Source organism: Opisthocomus hoazin, chromosome W, assembly GCF_030867145.1.
Source record: "Opisthocomus hoazin isolate bOpiHoa1 chromosome W, bOpiHoa1.hap1, whole genome shotgun sequence".
Classification (NCBI taxonomy): domain Eukaryota; kingdom Metazoa; phylum Chordata; class Aves; order Opisthocomiformes; family Opisthocomidae; genus Opisthocomus; species Opisthocomus hoazin.
In genome coordinates, this window is record NC_134453.1 from 45,237,046 (window position 1) to 45,253,630 (window position 16,585).

Here is a 16,585-nt window from a genome sequence, read left to right on the forward strand (position 1 = left end):
ATGATGCTGGTTACCACCTTTTTCAAAAATCAGATATTAGTGCCAGCTGATGCCCGAGCCTTGTTAGAATTGGTGTTGCCCCCCACTGCCTTTATGCTGTGGAAGGATAAGTGGCGGGATAAATGTGAGGTTGCAATGATGCAAAACCTTCATCTAGGTGCCAATGATCCTTTACGTGTAGTTACCCTAGACCAGCTCACGGGTACTGGCGCTTTCCGCGAGGGGGCGGCTCAAGCAGCGCTACACCCTCGAATATTGCAACAGTCACAGAGCTTAGCCCTGGCCTCTTTAACTGAGTTACCACAGATTGGGAAGCCTGTATTACCTTATACGCAGATTCGTCAGGGTCCTGATGAGCCGTACATGCACTTTATAGACCGATTAAAGGAAGCATTAGATGCGGCACCAAATCTGCCAAGTGAAGCAAAAGGTGCAGTAGGAAAGGATTTAGCTTTTCAAAATGTCAACAGATAATTGCGTCCCTACCTAGTGGGTCTGCCCTTAGTCAGTACGTGGAGGCTTGTTCCCGATTACCTCGCTTAGCGGAGGAAAGAGAGAAGGCCAGAATATATGCGGCTGCTATGGCCACTGCTTTACAACCTGCCATGCAAACGGGGAAAGGGGATCGAGGTGCTAAAGCAAAAACTGGTCCATTACTGACCATTACAAAAGAAACTGTCCTCAGATCAAGAAGCAAAAGGTGGTGGCTGACAAATTTGTAGGGACATGCCATAGATGTGACAAGTCAGGGCATAAAGCAGCTCAATGCAGGTCGCAGTTTTAAAAGGATGGTACCCCCCTGTCGGGAAACGGGCAGAGCAACGCCAGGATGGGGGGACACGAGGACAAGAAAGTTCCCCACAGCTATGGCTGTCTCGACAAGCTCCGAGCCGCCACAAGCGGCTCCACAGGAGTCGATCTGGCCGTGGGACAAGACATCGCTATAGAAGATGATAAGGTGCATGTCGTCCCCTCGGTAGCCACAGGACCTTTAGGTCATGGGCTGAGTGCATTGTTGTTGGGGTGATCCTCTGCATCTAGTCAGGGAATTTTTGTCCTACCAGGGGTAGCGGATGTTACTATAATCCCGAGGGCCCAATGGCTGGAGTCATGGCCATTGACGGTAGTGTCGGGCATGGTGACAGGAATCGGTGGTGCAACAGTGACACAAATGAGTACTGAGTTCATTACCTTTGTAGACCAAGATGATAAGTTGCTGCCACAAGCATGCCCTTATGTCTTGAATACCACTATTTGGCTATTAGGCAGAGACGTATTATCACAATGGGGTTGTGTCATTCAGACGCCTTTTTGACAGCGGCCACTGAAGCGAGCGCATCCTACACTGAAGATCACATGGTTGACAAAAAAGCCGATCTGGGTGGACCAATGGCCGCTGTCTACTGAAAAGCTCGCCCGTCTCCAAGAATTGGTGGATGAACAAGTGAAGTTGGGGCACTTGGTCCCGTCCACTAGTCCTTGGAATACTCCTGTGTTTACCATTCAGAAAAAGTCTGGAAAATGGAGACTCTTACAAGACCTAAGAGCACTTAATGCAGTAATGCAGGATATGGGGCCGCTACAACCCGGACTACCGTCGCCAGCTATGATACCTGAACAATGGGATATCCTGATTCTAGATTTGAAGGATTGTTTTTTACCATCCCATTACATCCGGACGATTGTGAAAAGTTTGCATTTACAGTACCTGCCATTAACAGAGCATCACCCACGAAGCGGTACCAATGGGTAGTGCTACCACAAGGTATGAAAAACTCACCAACAATGTGCCAATGGTGTGTGGATTTGGCGCTGCAACCTTTCCGACGATCTCATCAGGAACTAATTTTTTATCATTACATGGATGACTTATTATTGGCCTCACGATGCCCAATCCAAGATGACATTGTTCTTGAATTAAAGGGGATGTTGGAAGATTGGGGTTTAGTGGTGGCTCCTGAAAAGATTCAACGACAACCCCCATGGAAATATTTGGGCATGACTTTAACTGAAACCGTGATTAGGCCGCAAAAGTTGACTATACGTGCTGACAACGTCAAAACTCTTAATGATGTCCAAAAGTTGGTGGGAGACCTTCAATGGATTCGGAACGTTTGTGGAATAACCAATACGGATTTACAGCCCCTGTATGAACTATTGCAGGACGGAAAGGATCCTCATGAACCACGCCAATTAACACAACCAGCAGAGGCAGCACTTCAAATTATCACGCAGAAGATTTCACACGGTTCTATCTCCCGGATACTTGAAGGCTCCCCGATCCAGTTATATATCTATGACTCTCGGGAAGAGATCATTGGGATATTGGCTCAATGGCGGGAGCAACAATCAGACCCATTATGCATCCGGGAATGGATTTTCGGTCCTAGCCATTTCAAACGAACTGTGACCACAAGGATTGAGGCTATTGCGGCTATAATCCATAAAGGATGCCAACGAGCAAAAATTATTGCTGGAGCTGTACCACACCAAGAAATAATGCCACTCACATCCCAATTGGTCGCACAGTTTTATCAAACCAATGATGAATTTGCGGCGGCCGTATTGAACCAACCGTTTGTAATAGATAATCACTACCCGCGTCACCCATTGTTTAAGACATGTTTACGGTTGTTGCCACGGAATATTGTGACTGATTGCTCGCTAGACGCATTGACAATGTTTACGGATGTGAGCAGCAAATCGAAGCGTGCTGGGTTTGTGTGGCAACTACATGGCTACTGGTACTCGCACAGCCTTGTGGCGGAAGGATGTGCTCAAATTTTAGAACTTTTAGCAGTAGTGGAAGTATTGAAACGGTGGCCTCAACAACCTCTTAATATTGTGATTGACTCACTATATGTCATTGGTATCGTACAAAGGTTACATTTTGCATTTATCGGTAAGATACAAAACCCATTGCTGTTCAGTGCCATAACTCAGTTATGGCACATGCTTCAACAGCGGCAAGAGCCACTATTTGTAGCTCATATTAGAAGTCATACTTAAGGGGAGCTACAAGGATGGTGAGGGGACTGGAGCATCTCTCCTACGAGGGGAGGCTGAGGGAGCTGGGCTTGTTTAGCCTGAAGAAGGGAAGGCTGCGAGGGGACCTAATATATACTTACAAATATCTGAAGGGTGGGTGTCAGGAGGATGGGGCCAAGCTCTTTTCAGTAGCGCCCAGCGACAGGACAAGGGGCAATGGGCACAAACTGAATCACAGGAAGTTCCGTCTGAACAGAGGAAGAATTTCTTCCCTCTGAGGGTGACGGAGCACTGGAACAGGCTGCCCAGGGAGGTTGTGGAGTCTCCTTCTCTGGAGATATTCAAGACCCGCCTGGACAAGGTCCTGTGCTGTCTACTGTAGGTGACCCTGCTTCGGCAGGAGGGTTGGACTAGATGACCCACAGAGGTCCATTCCAACCCCTACCATTCTGTGATTCTGTGATTCTGTGATTCTGTGATTCTGTGATTCTGTGATTCCATTCCTGGGGGCCTAACAGAAGGTAATCACCGTGCGGACCAACTAGTGACAGCCACTCCCGTACAACAAGCTTTGATGCTGCACGAGCAGCGCTTGATTTTTTCCATCAGTGTGCGGCGGCGCTGCAACAACAGTTTTCATTATCTAAAGCAGATGCGCGTGCTGTTGTTGCAGCCTGCCCTGACTGTGCGAGACTCACTCCTATACAGGATGGTGGTGTAAATCCTCGAGGTCTACTGCCCAGACAATTTTGGCAAACCGATGTGACCGAGTTCCCCCAGTTTGGGCGTTTGAAGCACATCCATGTCTCTGTCGATATGTGTTCGGCTGCCATCTGGGCAACAGCAGCTACTTCTACCAATGCCAAAGCAACCCAACGACATTGGGCGCAAGCCTTTGCTGTGTTGGGAGTACCTGAACAAATTAAAACTGACAATGGCCCAGCCTACAGGTCTCAGGTGGTGGCCCGTTTCCTTCAGCGGTGGGGTGTTAAGCATGTACGGGGCATCCCATACAACTCCACTGGTCAAGCTATTGTTGAGCGTTCCCATTGCTTACTAAAAGATCATTTAAATATTTTTAAAAAGGGGGGAGAGCAATCCCCGATAGACTGTCTACACAAAATCCTTTTTGTCCTGAATTGGTTGAATGTTAGAGGAGGTCATAGTGACCCCCCAGCTGTTCGGCACAGGGCAACAAACAAAAATGTCTATGACAATGATGTGGTGTTAGTAACGGTATTCCGCCCGGATAAAGGGCTTTGGGAAGGTCCAGTACGACTACTCACTTGGGGGAGGGGATATGCTTGTATTTCTACAGATAATGGACAGACGGAGTGGGTGCCAGCAAAATGGATCAAACCCATCTTGAATGAACACGGAAGAAGAAGGGGAGGTGATAAAAAGACAGTGGGCCCAGTTAACAAAGATGCTACATCCTAACGATGTATAGCTGTTATCTGTACCATCTGACGAGTGTCAATATGAGTGCCTGCTTTCTAGGGCTCCGGGGTTAAGTTTTGGAGAGTGAATTATTTTGCTCCTTTCTGGTAGTAGAGTTTGGGTACCCAGGTAGGACCCTGCTCCTGAACATCAATGGTCCCAGGGATCGCAGGACCTCCAGCCGGCACCGAGGGATTCTCGGGGAGAACCTCTGATCACTGGACCAAAAAGTTCTGAGCAGGGACTATTAATAAGACAAAGGCATTCTTCCAGTATTACTTTTGTTGCCTGCCTGCTGTCTGTTCATAAGTCCTTGTAATATTTGGATTTATGTTGAAAACTTAGTGTGCTTGTGTGTGTGGTCGCGACCATAAATGTGTGAGTTTATGTTATGGTGTTTGTATTTCTGTGACCTGATGGACTGATTTGGTTTTTGTGATCTAATGGATTTGTCTGGACTAAGTAACTGCCTTCGCATCTTCTGGTTTGGTAAGTTTTCCGGTTTTTAACTTTAGACTATTGTATCTGCATTCTGATTTATTGGGGCTGCGGAAGTATTTGATGCAGCAGGAAACAGATGGGGAATTTCTGGCTGGTTAATGTCACTAATCAAAATGTTATTGCTTATTGTTGTAATGATTATGGCAGTGATTATGTTGGTCCCGTGTATAATACGCATAACACAAAAGGCACTAGAGACAACTGTGAAGAAAATTTTTGTGATGCAACTAACACAAATTGAGCAAATGTTTTTAAGGCAATGATAAGATAGCTTAGCTTTTTTTGAAAAGAAAAAGGGGGAGATGTTGGGGTCGATGTAGCTTGAGAATTAGCACGACTAGGCCGCTTAAGCAAAACAGCATAACTGAACAGGCCGCTGGAAAAGACAGCTAAGAATAGCCATTGAGAAAGTTCTGATAGTGCACACAGTGTGGGTTAGCAAAAACAAGATGTGTTCAAGGACGTGGAGGCAGTCTGTTGCTATTGGCGTTAGTGCATAGTTACCAATCATAAGGGAATGTGGGGCATGTGAGGGGCATGTGAACAGCGTGTGATTTATGTCTGTAGCCTATCCGAATAAGCGTAATCGCGTGTACACATATGGAAAATGTATATAACCGCACAAGCGGAATAATAAAGGAACCGACTGTGCATCGTATCATTGTGTGTGAGAGTCGTTCCTGTCCTTGCACGGATGCTGAAATTCGGCACCCGATGAATCAGAGTTCAAATACAACAGTCCCAAGTCAAAAACCGGAAATCAGCAGAAAGTGCCAAACGTACGTGGTGGGTTTTTTTTCTTTTTTTTTTCCTTCTTTTTTTTTTTTCTCTTTTTTTTTTTTTTTGACTTATTTGTCTTTCACACAGAGGCTTCATACACAGTCACACAAGCTTTCCAATGTTCTAGAATACATCCTAAGGGGCTTTTCTTTAAAATACCACTGCTTTGCTGTCCCCCATGTTACTTTGTTGATTCTGTACTTCTGTTAGTCTTTATCTTAACAATTTTAACCTGTCGTCCCCTTCCGTCCTGCTCTGACCACGTTCCAAAAATGTCACAATTAATATTCTGGTCACGAGAAAAGAGGTTCACCGTGCAAGGTCTTTTTTTTTGGTTTTACGATGCCTGATGGGTATGTTAACAAGCCAGTATCCGAGATATCCGATATCCGAGTTCAATACCAACAAATCCGTATCGCCAGAAGTACAACTTAAGCGGGTTTCCTAAGCGTACCAATACTGAATGTACGTTATTACAGAAGTGCAAATCTTAACCCGTGACTGCACCAACGCACCAATACCAAAAGCACGTTATTACAGAAGTGCAAAGCACAACCCGTGCCTGCACCAACGCACCAATACCAAAAGCACGTTATTACAGAAGTGCAAAGCACAGCCCGTGCTTGCACCAACGTACCAGGATGTACACCCTCAGGCACTAGTAGCCTGGTATACAGCGCTCAGCGTAGGATGTCTCCTACGACTTATGAGAACTCTCCAAATGACCGGTCTCACATACCAAAACAGAGAAAGAAAGGAAAAAAAAAGAATACCTTTACTCGTCTAGATGGTCCTTGTCTGCTCCCGCAGTGATCCGAGTGAGGCGAGGAGTCCCTCCGGGAAATCTCGGGGGTACCCTAGGGAGTCCTGTTCTCAGCGGGTCCTGCAGCCGAGCAGAGCGGGTCCCATCTGGAGTGCCAGAAATGATGCCGTGAAAAGCTGGAATTGAAGACTCAATAGTCGGGCAGACTATTAAGCAGGTATTCTTTATTACGGCGCCGGGCACACGGGGGATCTCTCCTCCAAACGTGTGCACTGAAGAGACACAGTTACTAGGTATTTATGCTATGTTAACATACATATTCATTACATTTCCAAGAAATGTTTATCATAGTAATGGTTTTTCCGAGAACTCATTGATATATGGTAATGTCCGTCGCACATGTTTGTTTGGCGTCTCTCGGTGATGATCGGCGGGGTCTTCAGATTATCCTGCAGCCTCCTTATCTCTGTAGTTTGCATACCTGTTCTCCCAAGGCACAGGCGCCTAAAGGGATTATTCAGGAGTCCCTTGTCTTGCAACTGTCCCAGTTATTCACAAAGAACCAAGACTTGTTTTGGTTGTGCAATGATTCTGACCACCTGAAGTGATAACATCCCCTACATGATACATTTGATACATTTACAGTTATCAATACCATGCTGGTATAAATTTTATGTTGCTCTTGAAGGGGCTGCAATAACATAAAATGTAGTACGATGGCCACATTTGGAAGTTGCAAACTCTACTACTCCTCTGGCTTACATAGACCTACTGCCAAATCTTCTACTACTGCTGCTGCCAACATTATTCTTCTCTTTCAAGATGGAATCAAGCAGCATTGCCTTACAATAATATGTAGCTTACACAGAAGAGCATCATGACTCACCCGCATTTACGGTTTAGAGAAAGAACAAAAGTTAAGCAAGGAATAAACCCCCTGAACCAATAATTTAAAAGGCAAAAATAATTTTAAAAAACCCTGTGCCCCCTGTCGCGTTAAAGGGGGGGTAAAAATTTATAATTTAATCTCCCAAAATTTATATTCATAATTTTATTTATTTATTATAAATTTATTTTTTTAATAATAATATCCATAATTTATAAAATTTATAATTTAGTCTCCCATAACATCCTCCTGGGGAAGCTCAGGAAGTATGGGCTGGACGAGTGGTCGGTGAAGTGGATTGAGAACTGGCTGAATGGCAGAACTCAAAGGGTTGTCGTCAGCGGCGCTGAGTCTAGTTGGAGGCTGGTAACTAGTGGTGTCCCTCAGGGGTCAGTACTGGGCCCAGCCTTGTTCAACTTCTTCATCAACGACCTGGATGAAGAGTTAGAATGTACCCTCAGCAAGTTTGCTGATGACACCAAACTGGGAGGTGAGGTAGATACACCGGAAGCCTGTGCTGCCATTCAGCGTGACCTGGACAGGCTGGAAAGTTGGGCAGAGAGGAACCTGATGAGGTTCAACAAAGGCAAGTGCAGGGTCCTGCACCTGGGGAGGAACAACCCCATGCATCAGTACAGGCTTGGGGCGGACCTGCTGGAGAGCAGCTCTGCGGAGAGGGACCTGGGTGTCCTAGTGGACGACAGGTTGACCATGAGCCAGCAGTGTGCCCTGGCTGCCAAGAAAGCCAATGGGATCCTGGGGTGCATCAAGAAGAGTGTGGCCAGCAGGTCGAGGGAGGTTCTCCTTCCCCTCTACACTGCCCTAGTGAGGCCTCCTCTGGAGTACTGTGTCCAGTTCTGGGCTCCCCAGTTCAAGAAAGATGAAGAGCTACTGTAGAGAGTCCAGCGGAGGGCTACAAGGATGGTGAGGGGACTGGAACATCTCTCCTACGAGGAGAGGCTGAGGGAGCTGGGCTTGTTCAGCCTGAAGAAGAGAAGGCTGCGAGGGGACCTAATATATACTTACAAATATCTGAAGGGTGGGTGTCAGGAGGATGGGGCCAAGCTCTTTTCAGTGGTGCCCAGAGACAGGACAAGGGGCAATGGGCACAAACTGAATCATGGGAAGTTCCAGCTGAACATGAGGAAGAATTTCTTCCCTCTGAGGCTGACGGAGCACTGGAACAGGCTGCCCAGGGAGGTTGTGGAGTCTCCTTCTCTGGAGATATTCAAGACCCGCCTGGACAAGGTCCTGTGCTGTCTACTGTAGGTGACCCTGCTTCGGCAGGAGGGTTGGACTAGATGACCCACAGAGGTCCCTTCCAACCCCTACCATTCTGTGATTCTGTGATTCTGTGTAAGGGGAGTCTGATATTCAACTTGCCTGCCAGAGCCCTTCCAAGGACTTTCACTGAAACAGTTTCGCAAAGTTGAAACAATAGGTAATTTATTCAAGCGACAGGTATCATAGATTGGGAATTGCCGTTGATAAATGCACTGTCTACAAAAGCTGAGCTCAAAGTAATAGTTTAGCGCTTTAGCTAACAATGTGTTCCCGGGGATACGTCTGACAAAGTCAGAGGCGGGACTCTTACCAAAAATGCGGGACTCAGCAGTGTGACACGCCTTCGGAGCGGGCATCTTGGTATGTGTATTCGGGGGCCATCTGTGCTTTATCCAAAGCAATCTCTGAAGCAATCTCTGGCTGCGCAGCCTCCGCAGCGCCCCACAGATCACTTGGTTTACAGTGATGGGCTATCCCCCTTTACTTTTGTCTGATAAGATAAGCACCAGTTATTTACTTCCTTTGTTAGCTCTTCGGCTCTTGACACCTCAGTCCCTTTGTCTTTCCTCTTGCATTTGACAAGTCCAGCAAGGCCATCGATTACACCCCCAGTGTTACTTAGACCTATTTTTACCCTGCTTTATTTGTGTTTATAAAGAGTCACATTCCTAGATTGATGCATTAAGAAACTGTCAGGAAACAAGGACAGTAGAAAAAGGGGACGAACTATTCCTTGCTTGGAATGTAAGTCTAGAATACTGCCACCAAAAAACACAGAAAGAAAGAAAAAAGAATAACATAAAAACTACCAGGTACATACTCAACAGGAAAACGCTTGAAATTAATATCTCCCATGCTTGTGTGGATGATGGCACTGTCTGAAACTCTTTTGGGACCTTCTGCCTGAGTGGCTGACCTGTTCTTTAGAAGGTTTCTCATTAAATACATCTGTCCTGGCTTTGGTTAAAACAGAACCAATTCTCTTTCAGTGATTTTTCCTTACAGCTAAGTTCTTCTAAGTAACTGCATTTTTCTGAAGCTGGCTGCATATTTTACAGACAGTGTCTGCTCCAAAGCTGATAAAGCCTGATGTTTATAGTTTTACTGAGCTAAAGGTAAATTCTGGGAAATTCAATATTGGTTTTGCATATTTTGCATTATTTCTCTTATTATTAGTATTATTCATCAAGTTGTTTTAATATTCAATTTGTAAGTCTCTCTCCCTTTTCCTCCTTTTTCCCTTCCTTTTCCACCCTTTCCTCTGCACTTAGTTTTCAAAAAATCTTAAAATACCATCTCTGGACATAATAACTTTCCATTATTAAACTTCTACAATGAAAACTTCCTAGCATATACAAAAATACATCTCTGAAAATGAGATACAGTGGAGAAAAAAGAAAAGACATTTACTTAGTACATGCTACTTGTGTGATGACATCTCTGTGCATGTAACTGCATTCATACATTGAAGCACGTGGTAGCGATAGAGAGGATTGTAAGAAACGTGAAACTATAACAAAAAAGCCTTAATATTTTCTAGTTTTCAGTAGTCTTTAGTACTGTAACTTGTATTTCTGCATGCATAGTGTGTTGCGTTAAAGGGGGGGGGGGGGGGGTAAGGGGAGTCTGATATTCAGCTTGCCTGCCAGAGCCCTTCCAAGGACTTTCACTGAAACAGTTTTGTAACCAAGGTGATGGAATTAGTTAATCATAAAGCACGAACAATGCTGCTATGTCCCTTGTACAGCCCTGCCCATCTGGACATTAGGTCTGGGAACAGAGGGTTTAGTCCCTAGGTAATCATTAAACAATAATGGTGAAGGGGAATTTAATAAAATAGCGTTACCAAATAGTTGCAGGTGTATTTGTGGTACCTATCTATTGAGTGAATTAACTGAAGCAAAAAGTCATACATCTCCCCCCAAAGAAGTTAGTTTTAATTAAAACTAGCAGGTGCCTAGAACTGGTCAGGACGACCCGTGCCGCAGGGACAAGAGCCAGAAGAGGACTGAGTTTGCGCAGAAACTGTGATGAAGAGGATAAGCCTTCGTCTTGGGACCCCCGACGACCACCACTAGGAGGCACTGCGCAAGCGCGGGTGGCAGGAGTGTATGAAAATGGACTGATTTGACTATGAAAGGAAGGGCTTATGTAATCAGATGAATATGTATATTTTGATCTATATAAACTGCACGGAAAGGGTATGGGGTATGCACGTTCGGTGGAATTATCCCCCGTGCATCCGACGTCACAATAAAGAATGCCTGCCTTTTAACACTACATTGGTGTTACGAGGTTTATTCCCGGATTTTCGGTGACAGTTTCGCAAAGTTGAAACAATAGGTAATTTATTCAAGCGACAGGTATCACAGATTGGGAATTGCCATTGATAAATTCACTGTCTACAAAAGCTGAGCTCAAAGTAATAGTTTAGCGCTTTAGTTAACAATGTGTTCCCTGGGGTAAGTCTGACAAAGTCAGAGGCGCGACTCTTACCAAAAAGGCGTCCCTTCTTGGGGGGGGAAGAGAGGTTCAGGCCCGTCAACCCATCCGTCAGGTGAAGTTCTCGCTTGGCTCCTCCTCCCAAAGAGAGTTTTCAAGTGCCAACTTTTACATGTTTGGAAATCTTTTTGCGAGGTGGGACTAAGTCAATTATTGTGTATCTATTGGCTCTTGGCATGGAATGTCGTGTCGTCAGAAGCGGGACTCAGCAGTGTGACACGCCTTCGGAGCGGGCATCTTGGTATGTGATTCTGGGGGCCATCTGTGCTTTATCCAAAGCAATCTCTGAATCACAGAATCATAGAATCACAGAATGGTAGGGGTTGGAAGGGACCTCTGTGGGTCATCTAGTCCAACCCTCCTGCCGAAGCAGGGTCACCTACAGCAGGCTGCACAGGACCTTGTCCAGGCGGGTCTTGAATATCTCCAGAGAAGGAGACTCCACAACCTCCCTGGGCAGCCTGTTAAAGTGCTCCGTCACCCTCAGAGGGAAGAAATTCTTCCTCATGTTCAGATGGAACTTCCCATGCTTCAGTTTGTGCCCATTGCCCCTTGTCCTGTCACTGGGCACCACTAAAAAGAGCTTGGCCCCATTCTCCTGACACCCACCCTTCAGATATTTATAAGCATTTATTAGGTCCCCTCTCAGCCTTCTCTTCTTCAGGCTGAACAAGCCCAGCTCCCTCAGCCTCTCCTCGTAGGGGAGATGTTCTAGTCCCCTCACCATCCTTGTAGCCCTCCGCTGGACTCTCTCCAGTAGCTCTTCATCTTTCCTGAACTGGGGAGCCCAGAACTGGACACAGTACTCCAGAGGAGGCCTCACCAGGGTAGTGTAGAGGGGAAGGAGAACCTCCCTTGTCCTGCTGGCCACACTCCTCTTAATGCACCCCAGGATCCCATTGGCTTTCTTGGCAGCCAGGGCACACTGCTGGCTCATGGTTAACCTGTCGTCCACCAGGACACCCAGGTCCCTCTCCGCAGAGCTGCTCTCCAGCAGGTCCAACCCAAGCCTGTACTGATGCATGGGGTTGTTCCTCCCCAGGTGCAGGACCCTGCATTTGCCTTTGTTGAACCTCATCAGGTTCCTCTCTGCCCAACTTTCCAGCCTGCCCAGGTCTCTCTGAATGGCAGCACAGGCTTCCGGTGTGTCTACCACACCTCCCAGTTTGGTGTCATCAGCAAACTTGCTGAGGGTACATTCTAACTCTTCATCCAGGTCGTTGATGAAGAAGTTGAACGAGGCTGGGCCCAGTACTGACCCCTGAGGGACACCACTAGTTACCAGCCTCCAACTAGACTCAGCGCCGCTGATGACAACCCTCTGAGTTCTGCCATTCAGCCAGTTCTCAATTCACTTCACCGACCACTCATCCAGCCCACACTTCCTCAGCTTCCCTAGGAGGATATCATGGGAGACTGTGTCGAAAGCCTTGCTGAAGTCGAGGTAGACAACATCCACTGCTCTCCCTTCGTCTACCCAGCCAGTCATGCCATCCTAGAAAGCTATTAGATTGGTCAGGCATGATTTCCCCTTGGTGAATCCATGCTGACTATTCCTGATAACCTTCTTTTCTTCCACTTGCTTGATGATGGCCTCCAGGATAAGCTGCTCCATCACCTTTCCCGGGATGGAGGTGAGGCTGACCGGCCTGTAGTTCCCTGGGTCCTCCTTCTTGCCCTTTTTGAAGATTGGAGTGACATTGGCCTTTCTCCAGTCCTCGGGCACCTCTCCTGTCCTCCAGGACCTCTCAAAGATGATGGAGAGTGGCTCAGCAATGACATCCGCCGGCTCTCTCAGCACTCGTGGGTGCATTCCATCGGGGCCCATGGATTTGTGGGCGTCCAGATCGCTTAAGCGATCCCTCACACAGTCCTCCTCGACCAAGGGAAAGTCGTCCTCTTTGTAGGCTTCCTCTCTTACCTCCGGGGCCTGGGATTCCTGAGGGCCAGTCTTAGCACTGAAGACTGAAGCAAAGAAAGCATTCAGTAGCTCTGCCTTCTCCGCATCCTCCGTCACCAAGACACCCGCCTCATTCAGCAGCGGCCCCACATTGTCCCTAGCCTTCCTTTTGCTGCTGATGTAGTTGAAGAAGCCCTTCTTGTTTTTTCTGAAGCAATCTCTGAAGCAATCTCTGGCTGCGCAGCCTCCGCAGCGCCCCACAGATCACTGAGTTTACAGTGATGGGCTATTCCCCCTTTACTTTTGTCTGATAAGATAAGCACCAGTTATTTACTTCCTTTGTTAGCTCTTGGGCTCTTGATGCCTCAGTCTGTTTGTCTTTCGTCTTGCATTTGACAAGTCCAGCAAGGCCATCGATTACATTATCCACGCCGTGACTTTAGTCACATCTTGTCAAAAAGGAATATTAGATGAATTTAGGTTCAGACGGGTTGAGGGGCTCATCTTCCTCCCTAGTAGGAGAAGGAATTAAAGGAACATAATCAGGGTTATGAACTTGAAGCATTCTAATATGCGTAATAAAAGTTTTAACTAGTGAAGATTGTACACATGATAAACCCACACAAATAACAATAGGGAGTACAATAAACATCAGTACATATTGAATCAAACTTTGTATCCATCCACTAATGTTTAGTCCAAGTCCATTAAAAACTTTCGAGATCCACCCCGTCCATTCCCAGGGCTTCTGATTCATATTTTCACGAAGTTCTCGAGACTGTTCAGCAATCTTACGCATTTCATCCATGGCTTGATGTAAAGTGACAGATACATTTGGGATAGAAACACAACAGGTTTCATCAGGATAGGAGGCATTTAGCCATCCACAAACACCACTTTCTTTTAACAAAATCATATCTAAGGCTAACCTATTTTGTAGCGTCATTTTGGATGTAGCTTGCAGCTGCAAGTCAACTGCATTAATTGCTGTTTTTGTCCAGTTTGCTAGGGATTCTACTTGCCATGTCAAATTTTCTATATATAATCGATTATTGGTTATTACTGTCCAATAACCCCAAAAAGCTTTCATTCCCAAGTTTATTCTCATTACTGGTGTATAATAGCTCGGCCAGGCAAAAAGATTACCATTTTCTTGCATGGAGTTCCACATTTGTGACTGTCTTTTAGCTCTATGTCCTCATGATTTTGTTAAGGATTGAATGAAATTAAAAGCTATAGTAGGACACAAGCTTGGAATACCTAGAGTACATTCTAATCCATCCCAATAGGGTTGAATGTAGTCTGATATTTGTCCATTAGAACACACCCATACAGTTTCAGGTGGTGCAGGCAGCATTAAAGTGCTACATGTACTGTTTTCGAGTTCATCGAGGCTATTATGTCCATTTAGATAATGTTGGAAAGAAACTCGGCATCTTTTGGCCTGTGGCTCAGCATTGTTGCTAGAAACTATACGATATGCCCATGTGTTAACCTGTTTGGGATCCACTTTTATCATACACTCTGACCTTGTCTTAGGGATTGGAGCACTATAATTATGACATAAACATACACTTCTTAAAGCATGGTAAAAGTCTGCAACCATCCATACCCATGGGTACTCATCAATATTAGAACAAGTTATCTTGTTAGTACAATTCCATAATTGGACTGGCCCTAGCGGCGTGGTAATTGGAGGTTTTTCTCCCCATTGTGTAAAACGAGTTCTATGATCAGCAATAGTCCACATATAAGGTACATCATTAGATTGTGGACTACACATAGATCCATAGTTTGAGGGAAATTCGATACACCATTCAGCTTGTACTGGGATACTATATTTAAAGGTAATAGGTACACCCCAGAATGGTCGAGGAGGCTGGTCAAGCCAGGGTACCTCCGTACAGTCGATAGACAATTTTATCTTGTTGTTTAAATTCAGGAAATTTTTGTCAAGCTCTCAAGTGCAGTTAGAATTAGACCATATGTTGGTATAGTTAAGATTTGAAGCATAAGTATAATGTTTGTAGGTAATTCCGCTTCCCCATGGTATGGAGGTGGTATTGTCTTTTATTTCCCATAAATCCAGCAGTGCTCCTTTTAAGTCAAGGGGAATAACCATAAAAGGGAGTCCCTCTGCAGGGGTTGTTGGCAGCATAAGACAAGTGGTTCCCTGAGTCCAATTCATCATTCTAAGAAATCCTTGTAACAACTTAAAGGCTGTGTTTTCCTCTATCATACCCAAAGACTTCTTTGTTTTTTGATTATAATCTCTATGGAACACATGCACAATTATTACACCTAATATGTAAACACATGTTAAACTTACACATATTTGTCTACCACTGCCAATGCATGATAGAAGATTCATATTGACAATTCTATAGTAAATTATAACTATCAAAACCACAAGAAAACTATTGTGTATTATAAAAACTGTAACCTAAACAATAAAGCAAAAAGGTAAAAAAGGTCACATAATATATAAGTAAAATTAGAAATCAGTATTCCTATCAAAATTAAATCACTATTGTCCTTTTTGTCAGATTGTTTCGACCTTCTGGAAACTTTGGTTCACAAATGATTCCACTGACTAGGACTAGAAGTATAAATCAGCAGTCCTTGATGGCAGTCTGTTTTGACACATGACAGTCCGTGATTTTAGGCGTAGTTTCCCAGTGTTAGGAAAATACCTGTAAACAGAAAAGAAAGGAAAATGCTCGGTTGTCATTGAAACCGGCATATAATAGGTTAAAAGGTAGGTACTATCCATCTAGTACTGATTCGATGCAGTTTTCCAGAGCTATCTTTCGCTTCCCAAGCGTAAAGATTTTTTGGTTTTGTTAATACTAGTGCCACTGTTCCAATCTGAGGCATTTTAACCAGCACTGGCTGGCCTGCGTAAAAGCCAGTAGGGTGTTCTGGTTTTACATCTGACTTCGGCACCAGAGTTGTGGCGGAAGCAGAGAAAGCTTTCATTGTGGGACAGCCGACTCCGGCCCATCTATTATTTAGTTGATAGATGGCATTAGATAGTCGCAGATGCCACCCAGATTCGTGGGTTTTAGCAAATCGCTTAACTAACCCGTTTGTTCGCTCAACAATACCATTTGCTTGGGGGTAGTACGGAGTATGGAATACCCACCGAATTCCTTCTTCTTTTGCCCAGTCTTGTACCACTGTAGCTGTAAAGTGTGATCCGTTGTCACTTGGAATCTCCTCAGGAAGGGGGAGTGTGCTGAACCATTCCTTCAGGCTGTAAACTGTGTTATCTCCAGTTGCAGCCGGGACAGCTGTTGCCATGGTAATTCCTGAAACAACTTCCACCCCTACTAATATATGTTTTTTACCCCCTGAGGGTCTCAATGGACCTATGTAACCAATTTTCCAGGTGTGCCACAGTGGTTTTTTATTTCGGATGTGCATGGGAGGTGCCTTACTTGGATGATCTTTGTTAAGTCGCAGGCGACACTGTGAACAGGCAGTTACCACTTGTTCACACAGTTTTGTTGACACAGGCCATCCTCGGGCTATGCCTTCC